Source organism: Pristiophorus japonicus, chromosome 15, assembly GCF_044704955.1.
Source record: "Pristiophorus japonicus isolate sPriJap1 chromosome 15, sPriJap1.hap1, whole genome shotgun sequence".
In the NCBI taxonomy this organism is placed as follows: domain Eukaryota; kingdom Metazoa; phylum Chordata; class Chondrichthyes; family Pristiophoridae; genus Pristiophorus; species Pristiophorus japonicus.
This window is the reverse complement of record NC_091991.1, coordinates 158,107,619-158,124,546: the sequence shown is the minus strand read 5'-3', so window position 1 is coordinate 158,124,546 and position 16,928 is coordinate 158,107,619. Positions and strand designations below refer to the sequence as shown.

The window sequence follows — 16,928 nt, the reverse complement described above, 5'->3', positions numbered from 1 at the left end:
GCCTTGTGGAGGCTTCCATTCAGCCTATTCATGCCGCTTCAAAGGATATGTTTGCAAGAGCTGTGGAACAATGGGGTACCTCCAATGAGCTTGCAAACGAGGTGCAAGCTCTGCAAAATGTGCTAACCACCACGTGGTGGAGGAAGATCGGTCCATGGTAGATTAAAGCAATTTCGAGAGGAAATGACAACTATAATGCTAAACGTAAAATTGAATGGCTTACCTGAAGCCATGGAACTGGACACTGGCGCTAGCCAATCCATCATGAGTAAAAAGATGTTTGAGAGACTGTGGTGCAACAAGGCATTCAGACCAGACCTGAGCCCCATCCACACGAAACTGAGAACGTACACCAAAGAGCTTATCACTGTCCTGGGCAGCGCCATGGTCAAGGTCACCTACGAGGGCACGGTGCACGAACTGTCACTCTGGATTGTCCTGGGCGATGGCCACACATTGCTTGGAAGGAGCTGGCTGGGCAAAATCCGCTGGAACTGGGATGACATCCGAGCGCTATCACATGTCATAAGAACATAAGAATTAGGAACAGGAGTAGGCCATCTAGCTCCTCGAACCAGCTCCGCCACTCAACAAGATCATGGCTGATCTGGCCGCGGACTCAGCTCCACTTTCCCGCCCGCTCCCCATAACCCTTAATTCCCTTATTGGTTAAAAATCTATCTATCTGTGATTTGAATATATTCAATGAGCTAGCCTCAACTGTTTCCCTGGGCAGAGATTCACAACCTTCTGGGAGAAGAAATTCCTTCTCAACTCGGTTTTAAATTGGCTTCCCCATATTTTGAGGCTGTGCCCCCTAGTTCTAGTCTCCCCTACCAGTGGAAACAACCTCTCTGCCTCTATCTTGTCTATCCCTTTCATTATTTTAAATGTTTCTATAAGATCACCCCTCATCCTTCTGAACTCCAACGAGTAAAGACCCAGTCTACTCAATCTATCATCATAAGGTAACCCCCTCATCTCCGGAATCAGCCTAGTGAATCGTCTCTGTACCCCCTCCAAAGCTAGTATATCCTTCCTTAAGGAAGGTGACCAAAACTGCAAGCAGTACTCCAGGTGCGGCCTCACCAATACCCTGTACAGTTGCAGCAGGACCTCCCTGCTTTTGTACTCCATCCCTCTCGCAATGAAGCCCAACATTCCATTCGCCTTCCCGATTACCTGCTGCACATGCAAACTAACTTTTTGGGATTCATGCACAAGGACCCCCAGGTCCCTCTGCACTGCAGCATTTTGTAATTTCTCCCTATTCAAATAATATTCCCTTTTACTGTTTTTTTCCCCAAGGTGGATGACCTCACATTTTCCGACATTGTATTCCATCTGCCAAACCTTAGCCCTTTCGCTTAACCTATCTAAATCTCTTTGCAGCCTCTCTGTGTCCTCTACACAACCCGCTTTCCCACTAATCTTTGTGTCATCTGCAAATTTTGTTACACTACACTCTGTCCCCTCTTCCATGTCATCTATGTATATTGTAAACAGTTGTGGTCCCAGCACCGATCCCTGTGGCACACCACTAACCACCGATTTCCAACCCGAAAAAGGACCCATTTATCCCGACTCTCTGCTTTCTGTTAGCTAGCCAATTCTCTATCCATGCTAATACATGTCCTCTGACTCCGCGTACCTTTATCTTCTGCAGTAACCTTTTGTGTGGCACCTTATCGAATGCCTTTTGGAAATCTAAATACACCACATCCATCAGTACACCTCTATCCACCATGCTAGATATATCCTCAAAGAATTCCAGTAAATTAGTTAAACATGATTTCCCTTCATGAATCCATGTTGAGTCTGCTTGATTGCACTATTCCTATCTCGATGTCCCACTATTTCTTCCTTAATGATAGCTTCAAGCATTTTCCCCACTACAGATGTTAAACTAACCGGCCTATAGTTACCTGCCTTTTTTCTGCCCCCTTTTTTAAACAGAGGCATTACATTAGCTGCTTTCCAATCTGATGGTACCTCCCCAGAGTCCAGAGAAATTTGGTAGAGTATAATGAATGCATCTGCTATAACTTCCGCCATCTTTTTTAATAACCTGGGATGCATTTCATGGGTACATGAGGCATCGATGAGGCCTCATGTATCCATGTTCTTAACAAATTTCCTTTCCTTTTTGAGCCAGGCATTGGAAACCTTTCCGGGGTGAAGGTGCGGATCCACTTGGTCCCAGAGGTACGACCCTTTCACCACAAGGTGTGAGCGGTACCTCACATGATGAGGGAGAGAGTGGAAATCGAGCTGGACAGGCTGCAACGCGAGGGCATCATCTCCCCAGTGAAATTCAGCAAGTGGGCCAGCCCGATTGTTCCAGTACTCAAAAGTGATGGCACGGTCAGGATTTGCGGCAATTATCAAGTAACTCTTAATCGTTTCTCGCTACAGGACTAATACCCGCTACCTAAGGCAGATGGCCTATTTGCGACGCTGGCAGGAGGCAAGACATTCACCAAGCTCGACCTGACTTCGGCCTACATGACGCAAGAGCTGGAGGAGTCTTCGAAGGGCCTCACCTGCATCAACACGCACAAGGGACTGTTCATCTACAACAGATGCCCGTTTGGAATTCGGTCAGCTGCAGCGATCTTCCAGAGAAACATGGAGAGCCTACTCAAGTCGGTACCACGCACGGTGGTTTTTTACGACAATATATTGGTCATGGGTCGGGACACCGTCGAGCACCTACAAAACCTGGAGGAGGTCCTCCAGCGACTGGATCGCGTAGGGCTGCGGCTGAAGAGATCGAAATGCGTCTTCATTGCAACAGAAGTGGAGTTTTTGGGGAGAAAGATCGCGGCGGACGGCATTCGGCCCACAGACGCCAAGACAAAGGCTATCAGGAATGCGCCCAGGCCACAGAACATCATGGAGCTGCGGTCGTTCCTGGGACTTCTCAACTATTTTGGTAACTTCCTACCAGGGTTAAGCACCCTCTTAGAGCCCCTCCATGTGTTATTGCGTAAAGGTGAGAAATGGGTATGGGGAAAAAACCAAGTAATTGCTTTTGAGAAAGCCAGAAACATTTTATGCTCCAACAAGCTGCTTGTATTGTATGACCCATGTAAAAGACTTGTGCTAGTATGTGATGCGTCGTCGTACGGAGTTGGGTGCGTATTACAACAAGCTAACGTTGCGGGGAAGTTGCAACCTGTCGCCTATGCTTCCAGGAGCTTGTCTAAGGCCTACAGCATGATTGAGAAAGAGGCATTAGCGTGTGTCTTCAGGGTAAAGAAAATGCATCCGTACCTGTTTGGCCTCAAATTTGAGCTGGAAACCGATCACAAGCCCCTCACATCCCTGTTCGCTGAAAACAAGGGGATAAATACTAATGCCTCAGTCCGCATACAAAGGTGGGTACTCGCGCTATCAGCGTATAACTATACCATCCGCCACAGGTCAGGCACCGAGAACTGTGTGGATGCTCTCAGTCGGCTACCATTGCCCACCACGGGGGTGGAAATGGCAAAGCCTGCAAACTTGTTGATGGTGGCGCAGCCCGCAGACTTGTTGATTGTCATGGAAGCGTTTGAAAATGATAAATCACCTGTCACGGCCCGCCAGATTAGGACTTGGATCAGCCAAGATCCTCTGCTGTCCCTAGTAAAAACCTGTGTACTGCATGGGAGCTGGGCCAGCATCCCCGTTGAAATGCAAGAGCTAATCAAACCGTTCCAGCGGCGAAAGGACGAGCTGTCCATTCAGGCAGACTGCCTGTTGTGGGGTAACCACGTAGTGCTATCCAAAAAGGACAGGGAGACGTTCATCTTGGATCTCCACAGCACACACCCGGGTATAGTAATGATGAAAGCGATAGCCAGATCCCACATGTGGTGACCCGGTATCGACTCTGACTTAGAGTCCTGTGTATGGCAATGCAGCGTATGTGCTCAGTTGAGCAACGCGCCCAGAGAGGCACCATTAAGTTTGTGGTCCTGGCCCTCCAGACCATGGTCAAGGATCCATGTCAACTATGCGGGCCGTTTCTCGGTAAAATGTTCCTGGTGGTGGTGGATGCTTTATCAAAATGGATTGAACGGGAAGCACCGCCATCGCCACCATTGAAAGCCTGAGGGCCATGTTTGCCACACACGGCCTGCCTGACATACTGGTCAGTGACAATGGGCCATGTTTCACCAGTGCCGAATTTAAAGAATTCATGACCCGCAATGGGATCAAACATGTCACCTCGGCCCCGTTTAAACCAGCCTCCAATGGGCAGGCAGAGCGGGCAGTACAAACCATCAAACAGAGCCTTAAACGAGTCATAGAAGGCTCAATCCAAACCTGCCTGTCCCGAGTACTGCTCAGCTACCGCACGAGACCCCGGCTGAGTTACTCATGAAAAGGACACTTAAAACCAGACTCTCGCTGGTTCACCCCAACCTGCATGATCAGGTAGAGAACAGGCGGCAGCAACAAAATGTAAACGATGGTCACGCCACTGTGTCACGGGAAATTGATCTGAATGACCCTGTGTATGTGCTAAACTATGGACATGGTCCCAAGTGGATCGCGGGCACAGTGATAGCTAAAGAAGGGAATAGGGTGTTTGTAGTCAAACTAGACAATGGACAAATTTGCAGAAAGCACCTGGACCAAACGAGGCTGCAGTTCACAGACTGCCCTGAACAACCCACAGCAGACACCACCTTTATCGAGCCCACAACACACACCCAAAGGATCAACGACACCATGCCAGACCAGGAAACCAAACCCATCACGCCCAACAGCCCAGCAAGGCCAGGCTCACCTAGCAGACCTGCAGAGCCAACAACATGCCAGCCCAGCGAGGGCACAGCCAACACACCAGAACAGAAATTTGTACCGAGGCCGTCCACCAGGGAAAGAAAGGCTCCTGACCGCCTCACCTTGTAAATAGTTTTCACTTTGACTTTGGCGGGAGAGTGATCTTGTGTATCTGTAAAGCATGCACTCCCATGTTCCGCCACCAGGGAGCTCATCCCCTGACGTCCCAAGGGATCCCAGCATCCCTTGGGAGCACTGTATATAAGCCGGCCCTTAAGGCCTGTTACTCACTCTGGAGTGTCTTAATAAAGACTGAGGTCACAGTTACTTTAACCTCCCTGTGTGCAGCCTCATCTGTGTTAGGGACACAATAATAAGAATGTATAATAGAAATATATTAAAAACAACAGAATGTATGTCTTTGAAATGAACATCCCATTATAGATGGGACATTAAAGTCAGAGAGAGCGTACAATGCAGATTCATCACAATTATACCACGGATGGGAAACTGTAGTTTAACAGACATATAACACTGAGATTATATCCTCTGGAACCAAGATAGTTAAGAAGAGATTTAAATAAAGTTTGCAAAATTAGCAAAAGTTTTGAATAGTGAATAATAACTATTTCCTCTGATTGAGGAGGCAGAGACAAGGTTTAAATTTATCACAGATAGAATGAAAAGCGATATTGTTAGGAATGTCTTTACACAGCAGACTGTGGGAGCATGGAATGCTTTGCCACAGGGAATGATTGAGGTATGTGAAAGTGGAAAATTCAATAAATAAGTTAACCAGAGGAAGATGCAGGGCTATGGAGAGACAACAAAGCATTGGTGAGCAGGGTTTTTGGAATTCTCTGGCGAAGAGTGACACAGACGCAATGTGCTGTAAACTCCTAAATTCATTTAGCAATATCGAAATCTTTTCAGCTTCAAAGCCCACCCACTTCACAAATAAATACACCCCTGGTGCAAGTATCCCCCTGCTGTAACCCCGCTTCACCTGAAGACTTGGACTTGACTTTCTGTATACAATGTCATAAAAGATCAACTTGTATTTTAAAAATATTTAAATATGCTTATAAGGGTAAGGCTCCTCGCAGGACGGGAGCGCTCAAGGGACAGTACCTGATTCAAAGTACTTTTGATTTTCCAGAGTTGTGAGAGGCCTAGTGTCAAGCTCGAGTCTTGCAGGCAATAAGCAGAAATCACAAAATTTGTGAGTACCGACTTCGAGCCAAATAGTGAAGCTGCTCAACTAGCATGTGCAGCCTTGTGACAAAGAATACTCACTCAAGCCCCCACACCAAATTTTCCATTTTTGGGACAGGCCATGCCCATAATAAAAAGGTTATAAAGGCGTCCGAGGAGCTTCCTTTTTGAGGCTGGCTTCTTTAAAGCAAGAAAATAGGTTATTGCTTTTACGTCCCATTGACTGTATTTTGCTCCATGCACCTGCTGCTTACACCTCCCCTTTTTCAGTTTTGGATTTTTTTCTGCACCAATACTTCATTCATTAATCATGGTTTCTGCCAGCTTTTACGATTTTTAAGTAATTCGTTCATGGGATGTAGGAGTCGATGGTAAGGCCAGCATTTATTGCCCATCCATAATTTCCCTCGAGAAGATGGTGGTGAGCCACCTTCTTGAACTGCTGCAGTCCGTGTGGTGAAGATACTCCCACAGTGCGGTTAGGGAGCGAGTTCCAGGATTTTGACCCAGCGACGATAAAGGATAAGCAATATATTTCTAAGTCAGGATGGTGTGTAACTTGGAGGGGAATGTGGAGGTGATGGTGTTCCCATGTGCCTACTGCCCTTGTCCTTCTACGTGGTAGAGGTTGCGGGTTTGGGAGGAACTGCCGAAGAAGCCTTGGCGAGTTGCTACAGTGCATCTTGTAGATGGTGCACACTGCAGCCATGGTACGCATTACAGGGAGATAAGTTCCGGCATTTCTTTGGAGGTTACAAATGTGCTGCACAAGTGAACTGAGGAGCAGGAGTTCGTGAGGGACCAACAAATGTAGATGCAACGATCCCAGAGGTGTTTTCCCCACACCCATCGCTGCACCGGGATCTGCATCTGTACCTGTCAGAGCAGTCCGGTCTTCAGTTTTCCTACTTTGCAAGACAGCTTAACCACAGAGTTGTGCCACGTGCTGTCCAAAGATCTACATACAGCTGCTGGATCAGGGACAAAACATGAAGTTATCATGCTGTCACATCCCTCCAAACTGCCTGAGGAGAGATCTGCCACACCAAGCAACATGTACTATTCACGTGCATCAAGGAAGTGATAGCCATGTCTGGAGTAGCAATACCCTCATCACTTGTCATTTGGAAAGGTGGCATCAGCTGGACAGGACACACAACTTTCACCAGCTGCCAGGGTTCCCTCGAGTGCAAAAATCCATACATGGGACCCAGTTGCATCTGGGCTCTTAACCACACTGCTGGCATGAACAGAAAGGGTTTGCACGTAACTCAACATTCAAGTAGTATTTGGCCGCAGGAACATCATCATGCACACCAGTGGTGGCTATCCAAGAAGCAGCCTCCATTCTGTGGCAGTCCATAGCGCCCCTGTTATTTGACAAAGAAACAATGGGTGGCAACAAGGCTATCCTCTGTATGCATGGCGTTGACCTCACTGAGAAACCCCTCAGCAGTAGAAAAACTCCTTGGCTTCGGATACCTCAGTAACTGTTCGCTGATCTGCATCTGCCACCTCCAACTTCAAGAAAAGTGTGCCTTTCAGCTTAAGCACAATTAAATGGTGTAAAAGGATAATGGTAGTCGACAGAGCTTGAAATTGTACCTCCCAGAGGGAGCAGGAGTTCACACTTTAGTTTTATACCATGATTGATGGACCCCATGAGAAATGAGAGCAACACTAATTTTCCCTTTCCTCCAGATACCAGCAAACGTCTTCTACATCTGCAGCCAGGTCATCACCATCATAGGCAGTCCCTCGGGGTCAAGGATGGCTTGCTTCCGCACTAAAAATGAGTTCTCAGGTGACTGATGAGTCCAATGCCGGACCTGCAGTCTCTGTCACAGATGGGGCAGACAGTGGTTGAGGGAACAGGTGGATGGGGTGCCTGGGTTGTCGCGCGCTCCTTCCGCTGTCCACATTGGCTTCAGCATGCTCTCAGCAATGAGACTCGAGGTGTTCAGCGCCTTCCCGGATGCTTCTCCTCCACTTTGGGTGGTCTTGGGCCAGGGATCCCCAGGTGTCGGTGAGCATGTTGCACTTTTTCAAGGAGGCTTTGAGGGTGTCCTTGAAGTGTTTCCTTTGCCCACCTGGGGCTCGCCTGCGTGTCGAAGCTCCGAGTACAGCGCTCGTTTTGGGAGTCTTGTGTCAGGCATATGGACAATGTGGCCCACCCAACAGAGCTGATCAAGTGTGGCCAATGCTTCGATGCTGGGGATGTTGGCCTAAGCGAGAACACGGACGTTGGTGCGTCTGTCCTCCCAATGGATTTGCAGGATCTTGCGGAGGTAGCGCTGGTGGTACTTCTCCACATTTTGAGGTGTCTGCTGTATATAGTCCATGTCTCTGAACCATACAGGAGGGCGGGTATCACTACTGCTCTGTAGACCATGAGCTTGGTGCTGGGTTTGAGGTCCTCGTCTTCAAACACTCTCTTCCTCAGGAGACAGAAGGCTGCACTGGCACACTGAAGGTGGTGTTGGACCTCGTTGTCGATGTCTGCCCTTGTTGACAGTAGGCTCCCGAGGTATGGAAAATGGTTCACATTGTCCAAGGCCTCAATGTGGATTTTGATAACCGGGGGGCAGTGCTATATGGTGGGGCAGGTTGGTAGAGGACCTTTGTCTTACGGATGTTTAGTGTAAGGCCTATGCTTTTGTACTCATCGGTGAAGGTGTTGATGGTGGCTTGGAGTTCGGCCTCTGAGTGTGTGCAGAAGTTCCAAGGGAACTAAGTGGCTACATTCACTTGGTTGGCGATCTCCCTCCATGCAGCTGGTATGTATACTTTCACTTGAGGTTCAGCCTCAAATTGGGCAATCTTCCTTGGGGACAACTCCTGCAGAAGGATCTGCGGCGCATCAGCATCCAAAGTAGCAGTGCTGCCCACATATCTCCATGGTGAACAATTAGGCAACTTTGCATCACTTTTATGATGAGCCCTTAAGACCTGCTTCCTCACCAGCTTTTGCACTCCCCAGCCAGAATTTGCACACACTAGCCAAATGTGCAGGACAAGCCCCGAGCAAACTTTTCCTATGCCTGCAACCTGGTCAAATGAGGGGACAAGATGAACATTGCACAAATTCGGAAAGGCCCACTTGCTGAGGTAAGAGCGCTCCTGTGAACAGAGCCAGCACCGGCACAATCCCATTTTTGCCGGGAGCTTATTTTTTTTTAAAGCATGTATGCTTGTACGTGCCTGGCACCCAAGGCAGGACTATTAATCCACTTTCATAGCTTCTTATGAATGCTGAGTAGTAAAGTTAAAATTGACACAAGGCTTCTATCCAGCCTCATTGCTGCCAACAGTAATGTCAAGTGAAAACAGATAAAATAAAATTATTTAAAAATGCTGGTAGTGCTTTTGGACCACCGTCTTGTCAACTGGCTAGCTCAATGTTTCTGAGCATTGGTTTTAGTTAAAAAGTTGAATAGTTGCTGTTGGCACAGCCAAACAAAGCAAAAAAATTGGACAAAGATCAATTATTAAATTATAATATCTGGCATTCATATCAAAAATGAGCATCAGCAATTAACTGTTGGTCCCTAACCAAATGTTCAGCTTGGTTGGCTGAAAAGAGAGACGTGTTTGAATGTTTAGGCTGTGGAGGGAGAACTCATGGCGCGATCTCCTTTGAATAACAAAATAGAATCTTTAACGCTCATACATTCACCAGAAACAGTGGATTATATAGCGGTTGTTTGGTTTATATACATATTACATAAGAACATAAGCCTTTTACTTCTGATTTCAGTTGGTACTACACTCGGCATGGAGTAAAAAGGTTCGGATTTGAGCCCCATACCAGGAGTTTGAGTTCCTAATCTAAACTGACAGTCCAGTCTAGCGCTGAGAAACTCTTGTATTTCCAGAGAGCTCATGCTTCAAACAAGATGTTAATCCACTGATCCTGGTGATTGGATGAGCATTAAAGATCCAATTTTGTAATTCAAAAGCAATCTCGCCATTATATCTCCCTCAACCAACACCACCAAAAACAGATGAACTGGCCATTCATTCTGGGATCTTGCTGTGCAATGAAAAGGCGCTAAATAAATACAAGTCTTTCTTTCTTGGTCCCCAAGTGTCCCCTTACATAAAACACAGCTGCACAGAATTTCATCCCTGTCTAAATTTAGTTTTGGATCTAACAAGGCTTAGCCATCTTCAATTGAGGTGTCCCCTTTGTTCCCCCACTTCTTTGGAAGCGGGAGACGTACGAATAACATCCTCTTTTCACCAATTGGGTTTCTCCAGCCCCAAGTTTCCTCATTGTTTGCAATGACTATTTCCAGATTTGTAGCTTTAAGTGTGGCTGTGTTGCTTCTATGTGAACGTGACTATAATACAGATATGCAGATGTAAGCTCCCAGAAGAGCAATAATAATCTCAAAAGCTTTAAGCTGATTGCCAGGACACACAGCCAATGAAGCTGCATATCATGTTTTGCTTTTCCAATGCCAAATCAAAAAATGTCCTCGCACCATATTGTTACTGGCAGAGTTTCTCAGTGGCAGTGGAACAGCTATCCAAACGACAGGAATCTAGCACATATAACTGTGAAAACAGATAAGTCAGGTTGAACAGGCTGAGATGAATCACAGATTGTGTTGAATGGGGTAAATGATTGAAATAAATTGCAGGTAAACACTTATGGGAAAGTTATGTTGTCAGTTGGAGGGATTTATCTTTGTGCTGGGGGCTAGAAGCTGCAAATTTTCAAGCTTGCACTGTTTGACTTCCTCTGATTGTTTCATTTTAATAATTTAAAAGCTATTTAAAAATTGTAATTCGAGTCTAGTTTCTAAACAGCGCAAAATACCCTGAAAAGAACATTAGGGGAGATTGTTTGCCTCAGCTAGTCCCGGCCCATGCTGGGAGTACATATTGAGAAATAGCTCACCCCGACCATGAATTTTCATCCATTAAAATCACAGGCTGGGCGTGCACGGTTTTCTCACTTGCATTGCAAGCCACACTGCAAAGTGAAACATGATTCATTCTGGGTATGAAGAAGTATAAAGATATTCCATGATGTGATAAAATTTATTAGGGGCCCAATTTTCTGATCCCAGCAAGAATGGGCTGCACTGGCTCAAATCTTGAGCACACCCATAGCACAAGGGGCAGACTGCACGCAAAGTTCCTATATAATCCACTCCCTATTTTGAATATGAAGCTTTGATTTGCAGCAAACATAGAAAATAGGTGCAGGAGTAGGCCATTCGGCCCTTCGAGCCTGCACCGCCATTCAATGAGTTCATGGTTGAACATGCAACTTCAGTACCCCATTCCTGCTTTCTCGCCATACCCCTTGATCCCCCTAGTAGTAAGGACTACGTCTAACTCCTTTTTGAATATATTTAGTGAATAGGCCTCAACAACTTTCTGTGGTAGAGAATTCCACAGGTTCACCGCTCTCTGGGTGAAGAAGTTTTTCCTCATCTGACTGGGAATGAGGTACACCCCTTAAAGGGCCATGGCTCACCATAAAAGTTGCAGTTATGGTGTGGACAGAAAAGTTGGAGATACAGCGGAGACACGTGGGCAACACTGTTGCCCTTTGACACTGAAAGTTTGGAGGTTCTTCTGCATAAGCAGTACATAATGAGGGCGGTCCTACTTGAAACTGTAGACAACTGTCCAGCTGTATGGAGGAAGGTCTACACCTGAGTCAAAGCAGTCATTCATTTCTCTCGCACCAAGTCCCGTTCACCCATCACCCCTCTGTTCACTGACCTACATTGGCTTGCGGTTAAACAACGCCCCAATTTCAAAATTCTCATCTTTCTTTTCAAATCCCTCCATGGCCTCGCCCTTCCCTATCTCTGTAATCTTCTCCAGCCCCACAACTCCCCGAGATGTCTGCACTCCTCCAATTCTGCCCTCTTGAGCAACTCTGATTATAATCGCTCAACCATTGGTGCCTTCTGTTGCCTAGGCCCTAAGCTCTGGAATTACCTCTCTAAACCTCTTCATCTCTCTTTCTTCCTTTAAGACACTCCTTAAAAATCTAACTCTTTGACCAAGCTTTTGGTCATCTGCCCTAATTTCCCCTTATGTGGTTCAGTGTCAAATTTTTTGTCTTATGATACTCCTGTGAAGCGCCTTGGGACATTTAACTACATTAAAGGCGCTAAATAAATACAAGTTGTTGTTGTGATTCTGGCTGCGTAAGGAAGATATGTCCTATTCTTAGGAGCAAAGGGAGGGAGGGTGAGTGAATTCTTCACTTTAGAGCACATTCCTTAGGAGGCCCATCAAGTATGGCACAAACCCAAATGTGGAACTCACCAATCCTCTGGTAGCTACCATTTCAAGCACTGTGCACAACCACTGCACCTTTACACACACTCTCCCATTGTGCCCCAATTTTCCTTGTAAGTGGAGGCAGTAGCTGTGGAACGGCAATCTGATGCTCAGGTTTCCAGTTCGAGGCTCTCCTCTGCTATCTGGTGTGTTCTCAATGGGGTCAGCATCTATGATGCAGTGGATAGCCTGGTTTTCCCCAAGGGCCATCCAACCAGTCTTCCTTCTCCTTCAAATAATGTGGGCACCGCAGAGTGCCATTGATGTTTCTGTGCTCAGATAATTAAGTGGAAATCCTTTTACTTCATGAAGACCATGGGAACGATATAATCATCATTATAGGTAGTCCCTCGAAACGAGAATGACTTGCTTCCACACCGAAAATGGATGAGTTCACAGGTGTTTCAATGAAGGACCTAATATTCCAGGTCCTGAACTACATCCTGAAGGGTGGAAGATGCCTGTGCGTGGATTTTCTTAATGTGTGGTGGCCATTGCACACCAGCCACCACATGGGCTTGACAGAGCTCGGTCTTGGTCCAGTGGCAAGGATTAACCAAGACGACTGGAGACCAGCTCTGCTGCACAGACCTAGTGCGCACACATATCGCAGTGTGGGCTGGCCCGTTCTGTGCTGCCCAACAATAAGCAGAGTCCAGATGCCGACATGAGCGTCCTTTTGCATTCAAAGGAACTTTTCCTTACAGTGAAAGGAGCTCGCGCTGTCCCGCTAATGTTTCCTTTCCACAGGAAAAGCGATGAAGATGCGGTCTGATCCAAACCTAGCTGTGTCACTTCCATGATATTTGTGTTCACTGCAGACTATGAAAAGTGGAAGGTGTCTCCTGAACTGGGTTACAAGGATGTGATGGCATAGAAGCTGTGGTAACTTACATTTCTATGTGAAGAGTCAGCTCTGATTCAGATGTGTGCAGTGGAAAGCAGATGGCTTTGCGGCAGTCTGCCTTGTGAAGTAGTCATGGCAAAGACCTTTGTTATTCCCAGGTTTATGTCCCCAGGTGGCAATGAGTGTGACTGGAAACCCTCAGGGATCAGGGCAGCTCCATTGTTAGGCCCCTCACAAATTCCGCATCCTGACTGCAATAATCAGGTCTCCCAAAGATATACGCACTCTCAGCTCTTTGTACAGAACCACATCAAAGCTAAAGGAAAATATCGGTTACGCTTTCAGGTACAGACCCTTTGTCAGGAGCCTGTCACTCTTACCAGTCGTCTCTGCATTTGAACAGCGCTCGCTGCCACAGGTCTCGAAGGGCGCCTATGGAGAGGCTCCGGAGGTCAAACACAAGTGACATGAACAGATCTGCAGACTAAACAGATGAAAGAAATCAGAATTTGAAATCTGAATTCATTACACATTTACTATTGCTAGTGAGGCCTGCGAGTCCTTACCGATAAAATGTGAGAGTATGAGATGGAAATCGATAACAGCCAAATTAATTTGCCTGCTAGTTTAATTTGGCAAAATAATACACCTGTGGAACAGGCAAGTTTGCATTAATTTAGAATAATCCTCACAGGAGTGTTGAGGTAAATAGACAGACTGGATCCAAGAATTATCAATCGCACTGTGTAAGATCATGTTTCAACTACAGTGTAGTAATTATATTTGTAACATTGTCCAGACATACTAGCTCAGTTTACCATTCAATTTAATAACCAGCTGTAGATTCTTTTCAGTTTGAATGTAATTACTCAATGTTCTGATAAACATCACATCTAACTTAATTTACCGCGATCACTAGACACGTTAGGGGGAAATATTCAACTTCAGCCTGAAACGACTGCACTGTCTGCCCGCACTGCCAGCCTGCTCGCTCGCCCACACTGCCTGCCCGCATTGCCCGTCCACCCGCACTGCCCGCCTGCCCAAAGCTGGTGCTGGCAGGCCTCAAACATTTTCGGGTTTGTGCTGTATTTGTGCCACCAGTGAGCAGCAGGCGCCAAACGGACACAGTGCTGCAGCTTGCCGGTTGCGGGAGGGCGGGAACTTGATTGGCTCCCACACGGAATCAATCAGCAGAGCAGACCTGGCCCCGGGAGTGGGGGGGCAGTGTGTGAGCGCTGAGCCCAGAAGTGGTTGAGTGCAGTCTGGCAGCAGACCGTAGTATTACTTGGAGCCAGGAGGAGCACGCTTTCTCCTCCTGATCCCACAAATAGGCCCAGAAATTGAGTACTTACCACCACAATTCCGGAAAAAAATGGCAGCCACTGCTCGAACACCATCCTGTGGCGCGGGACTCAGTGGCCGCCATTTTGGTGATGGCCTTAGCGCTGCCGATAGAAGCGCTGGCCTGAGATATGCAAATATGGTGAGCGTGTGCACACAGATTTAATGTCACACTCTGCGAACTTGGACCTTTGCGCTGAGTTTATCACTGGAACCTAAGCTCGCTCTGAAAAGCGAGCATGCAGCAGACTGACAGAAACGCTGCCAGCACTTCTTAAAGGGACACACACATCTTTGGGGAAAGTTTACATTTAAGATTTTGGATTGTTTTTTATTTACTGAAGTAGTGGCTTGGTGCAATACATGTTAAAAGTTTTCAAAGTGTGCAGGGAGTGCAGTTGAATGCTTACAACACCTCTGATGGTAAAGGAAGGCCTCTGAGAAGACAGAAAATGCTGGAAATACTCAGCAGGTCAGGCAGCACCCAAGGAGAGAGAAACAGAGTTCACATCACGGGTCGAGATGCTGCCTGCCCTGCTGATTATTTCCAGCATTTTCTGCTTTTATTTCAGATTTATAGCATCCGCTCGCAGAGTGAAGAGGAAGACGCAGAAGAGAAGGATGCAACCCAGACAGTCCCTTTCTGGCCGGGATATTCAGGATGGGACCATCTGCCTGTGACCACAACCCCACTTCCCCTTTCGACATTAGTCCCACCTTACCTTTCCTCTGTTACTGACCATCACAGCATCCTCTTGGCCATGATGCTGAAATAAAGCCCCCACAAAGCAAACTTTCCAATCCAACTTTATACATCTATCCATCCAATATGAGATCAGGAAATCAACTCATTACCCTTCCGCATTCCCTCAGTGACTGTCTTGAGTATGCCTTTGCCTATTGTACTGATGTCACGCAGTGCTATCCCAGTGGTTGCAGCATGGCTGGTGGAAGGCTGCTGACTTTCAATTGGGGACACTGAAATGGCCTTGCTGGTCGACCGTGAGGAACTGGTAGACGGGAGTGTGAAATCAAGTGATGGTGTTTCTTCTTCACTCTCCTCTCCCTCTTCTTAGTCAACCATTGGATGGACAGGTTGCATTTCATGGTATGTGAAATGAGGAAGGCACAAGGGTAGAGTTGTGTTGAGGGGAGGTCGGGAAAGCAAGAGGTGCATACGAGAAGGAGGATAATGTATGAGGATACCAGCACCTTGTATCCTTTCAGCAATGCTGCTGGCCAAGGGTTCAGCCTTGCCCCTGCCAAGAATGCACCATCTCCTCCAAGGGGGTGAGGTGAAGTGAGGAATTGGGGGTATGCCTCGTGTTTGGTAGAGATTATTGGTAGGTGAATGATTGAGGGATGGTCATAAATTGAGCAGTGCATGAAGCTAGTGGTGCAGTTGGTAGGAGACGGCTTTTGAAGATGCATTCACTGACCTTGACCAGTGGTCTGAGGTCATGATACTTCTTTGGGCACTTGGGCCAGGTCGTGTGGGTGACACTGCTGGCAGTGACGACCTCGGTGATGTGGTCCCACATCGTTCTTTCTGGATGGCCTCCTGGCCCTGCGGGTAGAGGACCTCTCTTGCAATGATGACCCTCTACACAAAGCTGGAGTGCTGTGTGCGAGGCCCTTGGTGCACCTTCCCTGGCTTGCTGTGCCATTTGTGTTAGTGCTGAAGCACTTTACCCATTTATTTGGTGAGGAAGGCAATTTAGCTTTAAGTGCTGAAGTCTCCCATTTGGGAATTCTTGTTAATGGTAATATTTTTTGTCAGAAGGCAGCTGAGCTGTAAGGGCTAAAAACGACTTTTGATTTTTTTTTCATTTTAGAAGGCAATTCCCCTTTAAGTTCCTGCTTTCTGAAATGACAGCCTTGCTAAAACTGTTCTAGCTGCAAGGTGCTATGGCCACGCTACATTGGGCCACCTGCCGCGAAAATGGCCTTGCGCTGTGAGTTTAGCGCTGGGCTAATGTTAATTAGTAACCAACATCGCTTCTCGGCCTTTTGGCTAAGATCATGCGTAACTGACCTGACAGGGGAGTAGCCACCATGACCTCCGGGTGGTTCTCCCTGGATCAGGAAGGTATATGCTTGCTTTTTTGGAAACAGGAGGTGGGTGGGGTGGCTTGACCCATCCACCTCCACAGAGGTGTGTGGGGGACCTGACCCATCCACCTCCATGGCACGAACCTGGTATTGCAGTACTTCCAGGAATGGTGCAGTGGCTCTAGGCCTTTTGGCTAAGAGCATTGGCGCAGAGTGATCCTTGGCGTGTGCAAGGTGACCTCTGGCGTTTGTGATTTGACAAAGAATTGGAACGATTGGCTACGAATTTCAAAAAAAAACAACATGAATATCCTGGTCCTGCCAGCGCCATCAATTTCGACGGGTGTTAACTCTGGCCGGCAGTGGCAGCAGCAGATTTTTA

General features: G+C 47.1%; 1 pseudogene; it reads left to right on the top strand.

The window, feature by feature from the left end:
• Window positions 1-16,488: 16,488 nt before the first annotated feature.
• Window positions 16,489-16,727, top strand: LOC139225999 (U2 spliceosomal RNA; annotated as a pseudogene).
• The last annotated feature ends 201 nt before the right edge of the window (window positions 16,728-16,928 follow it).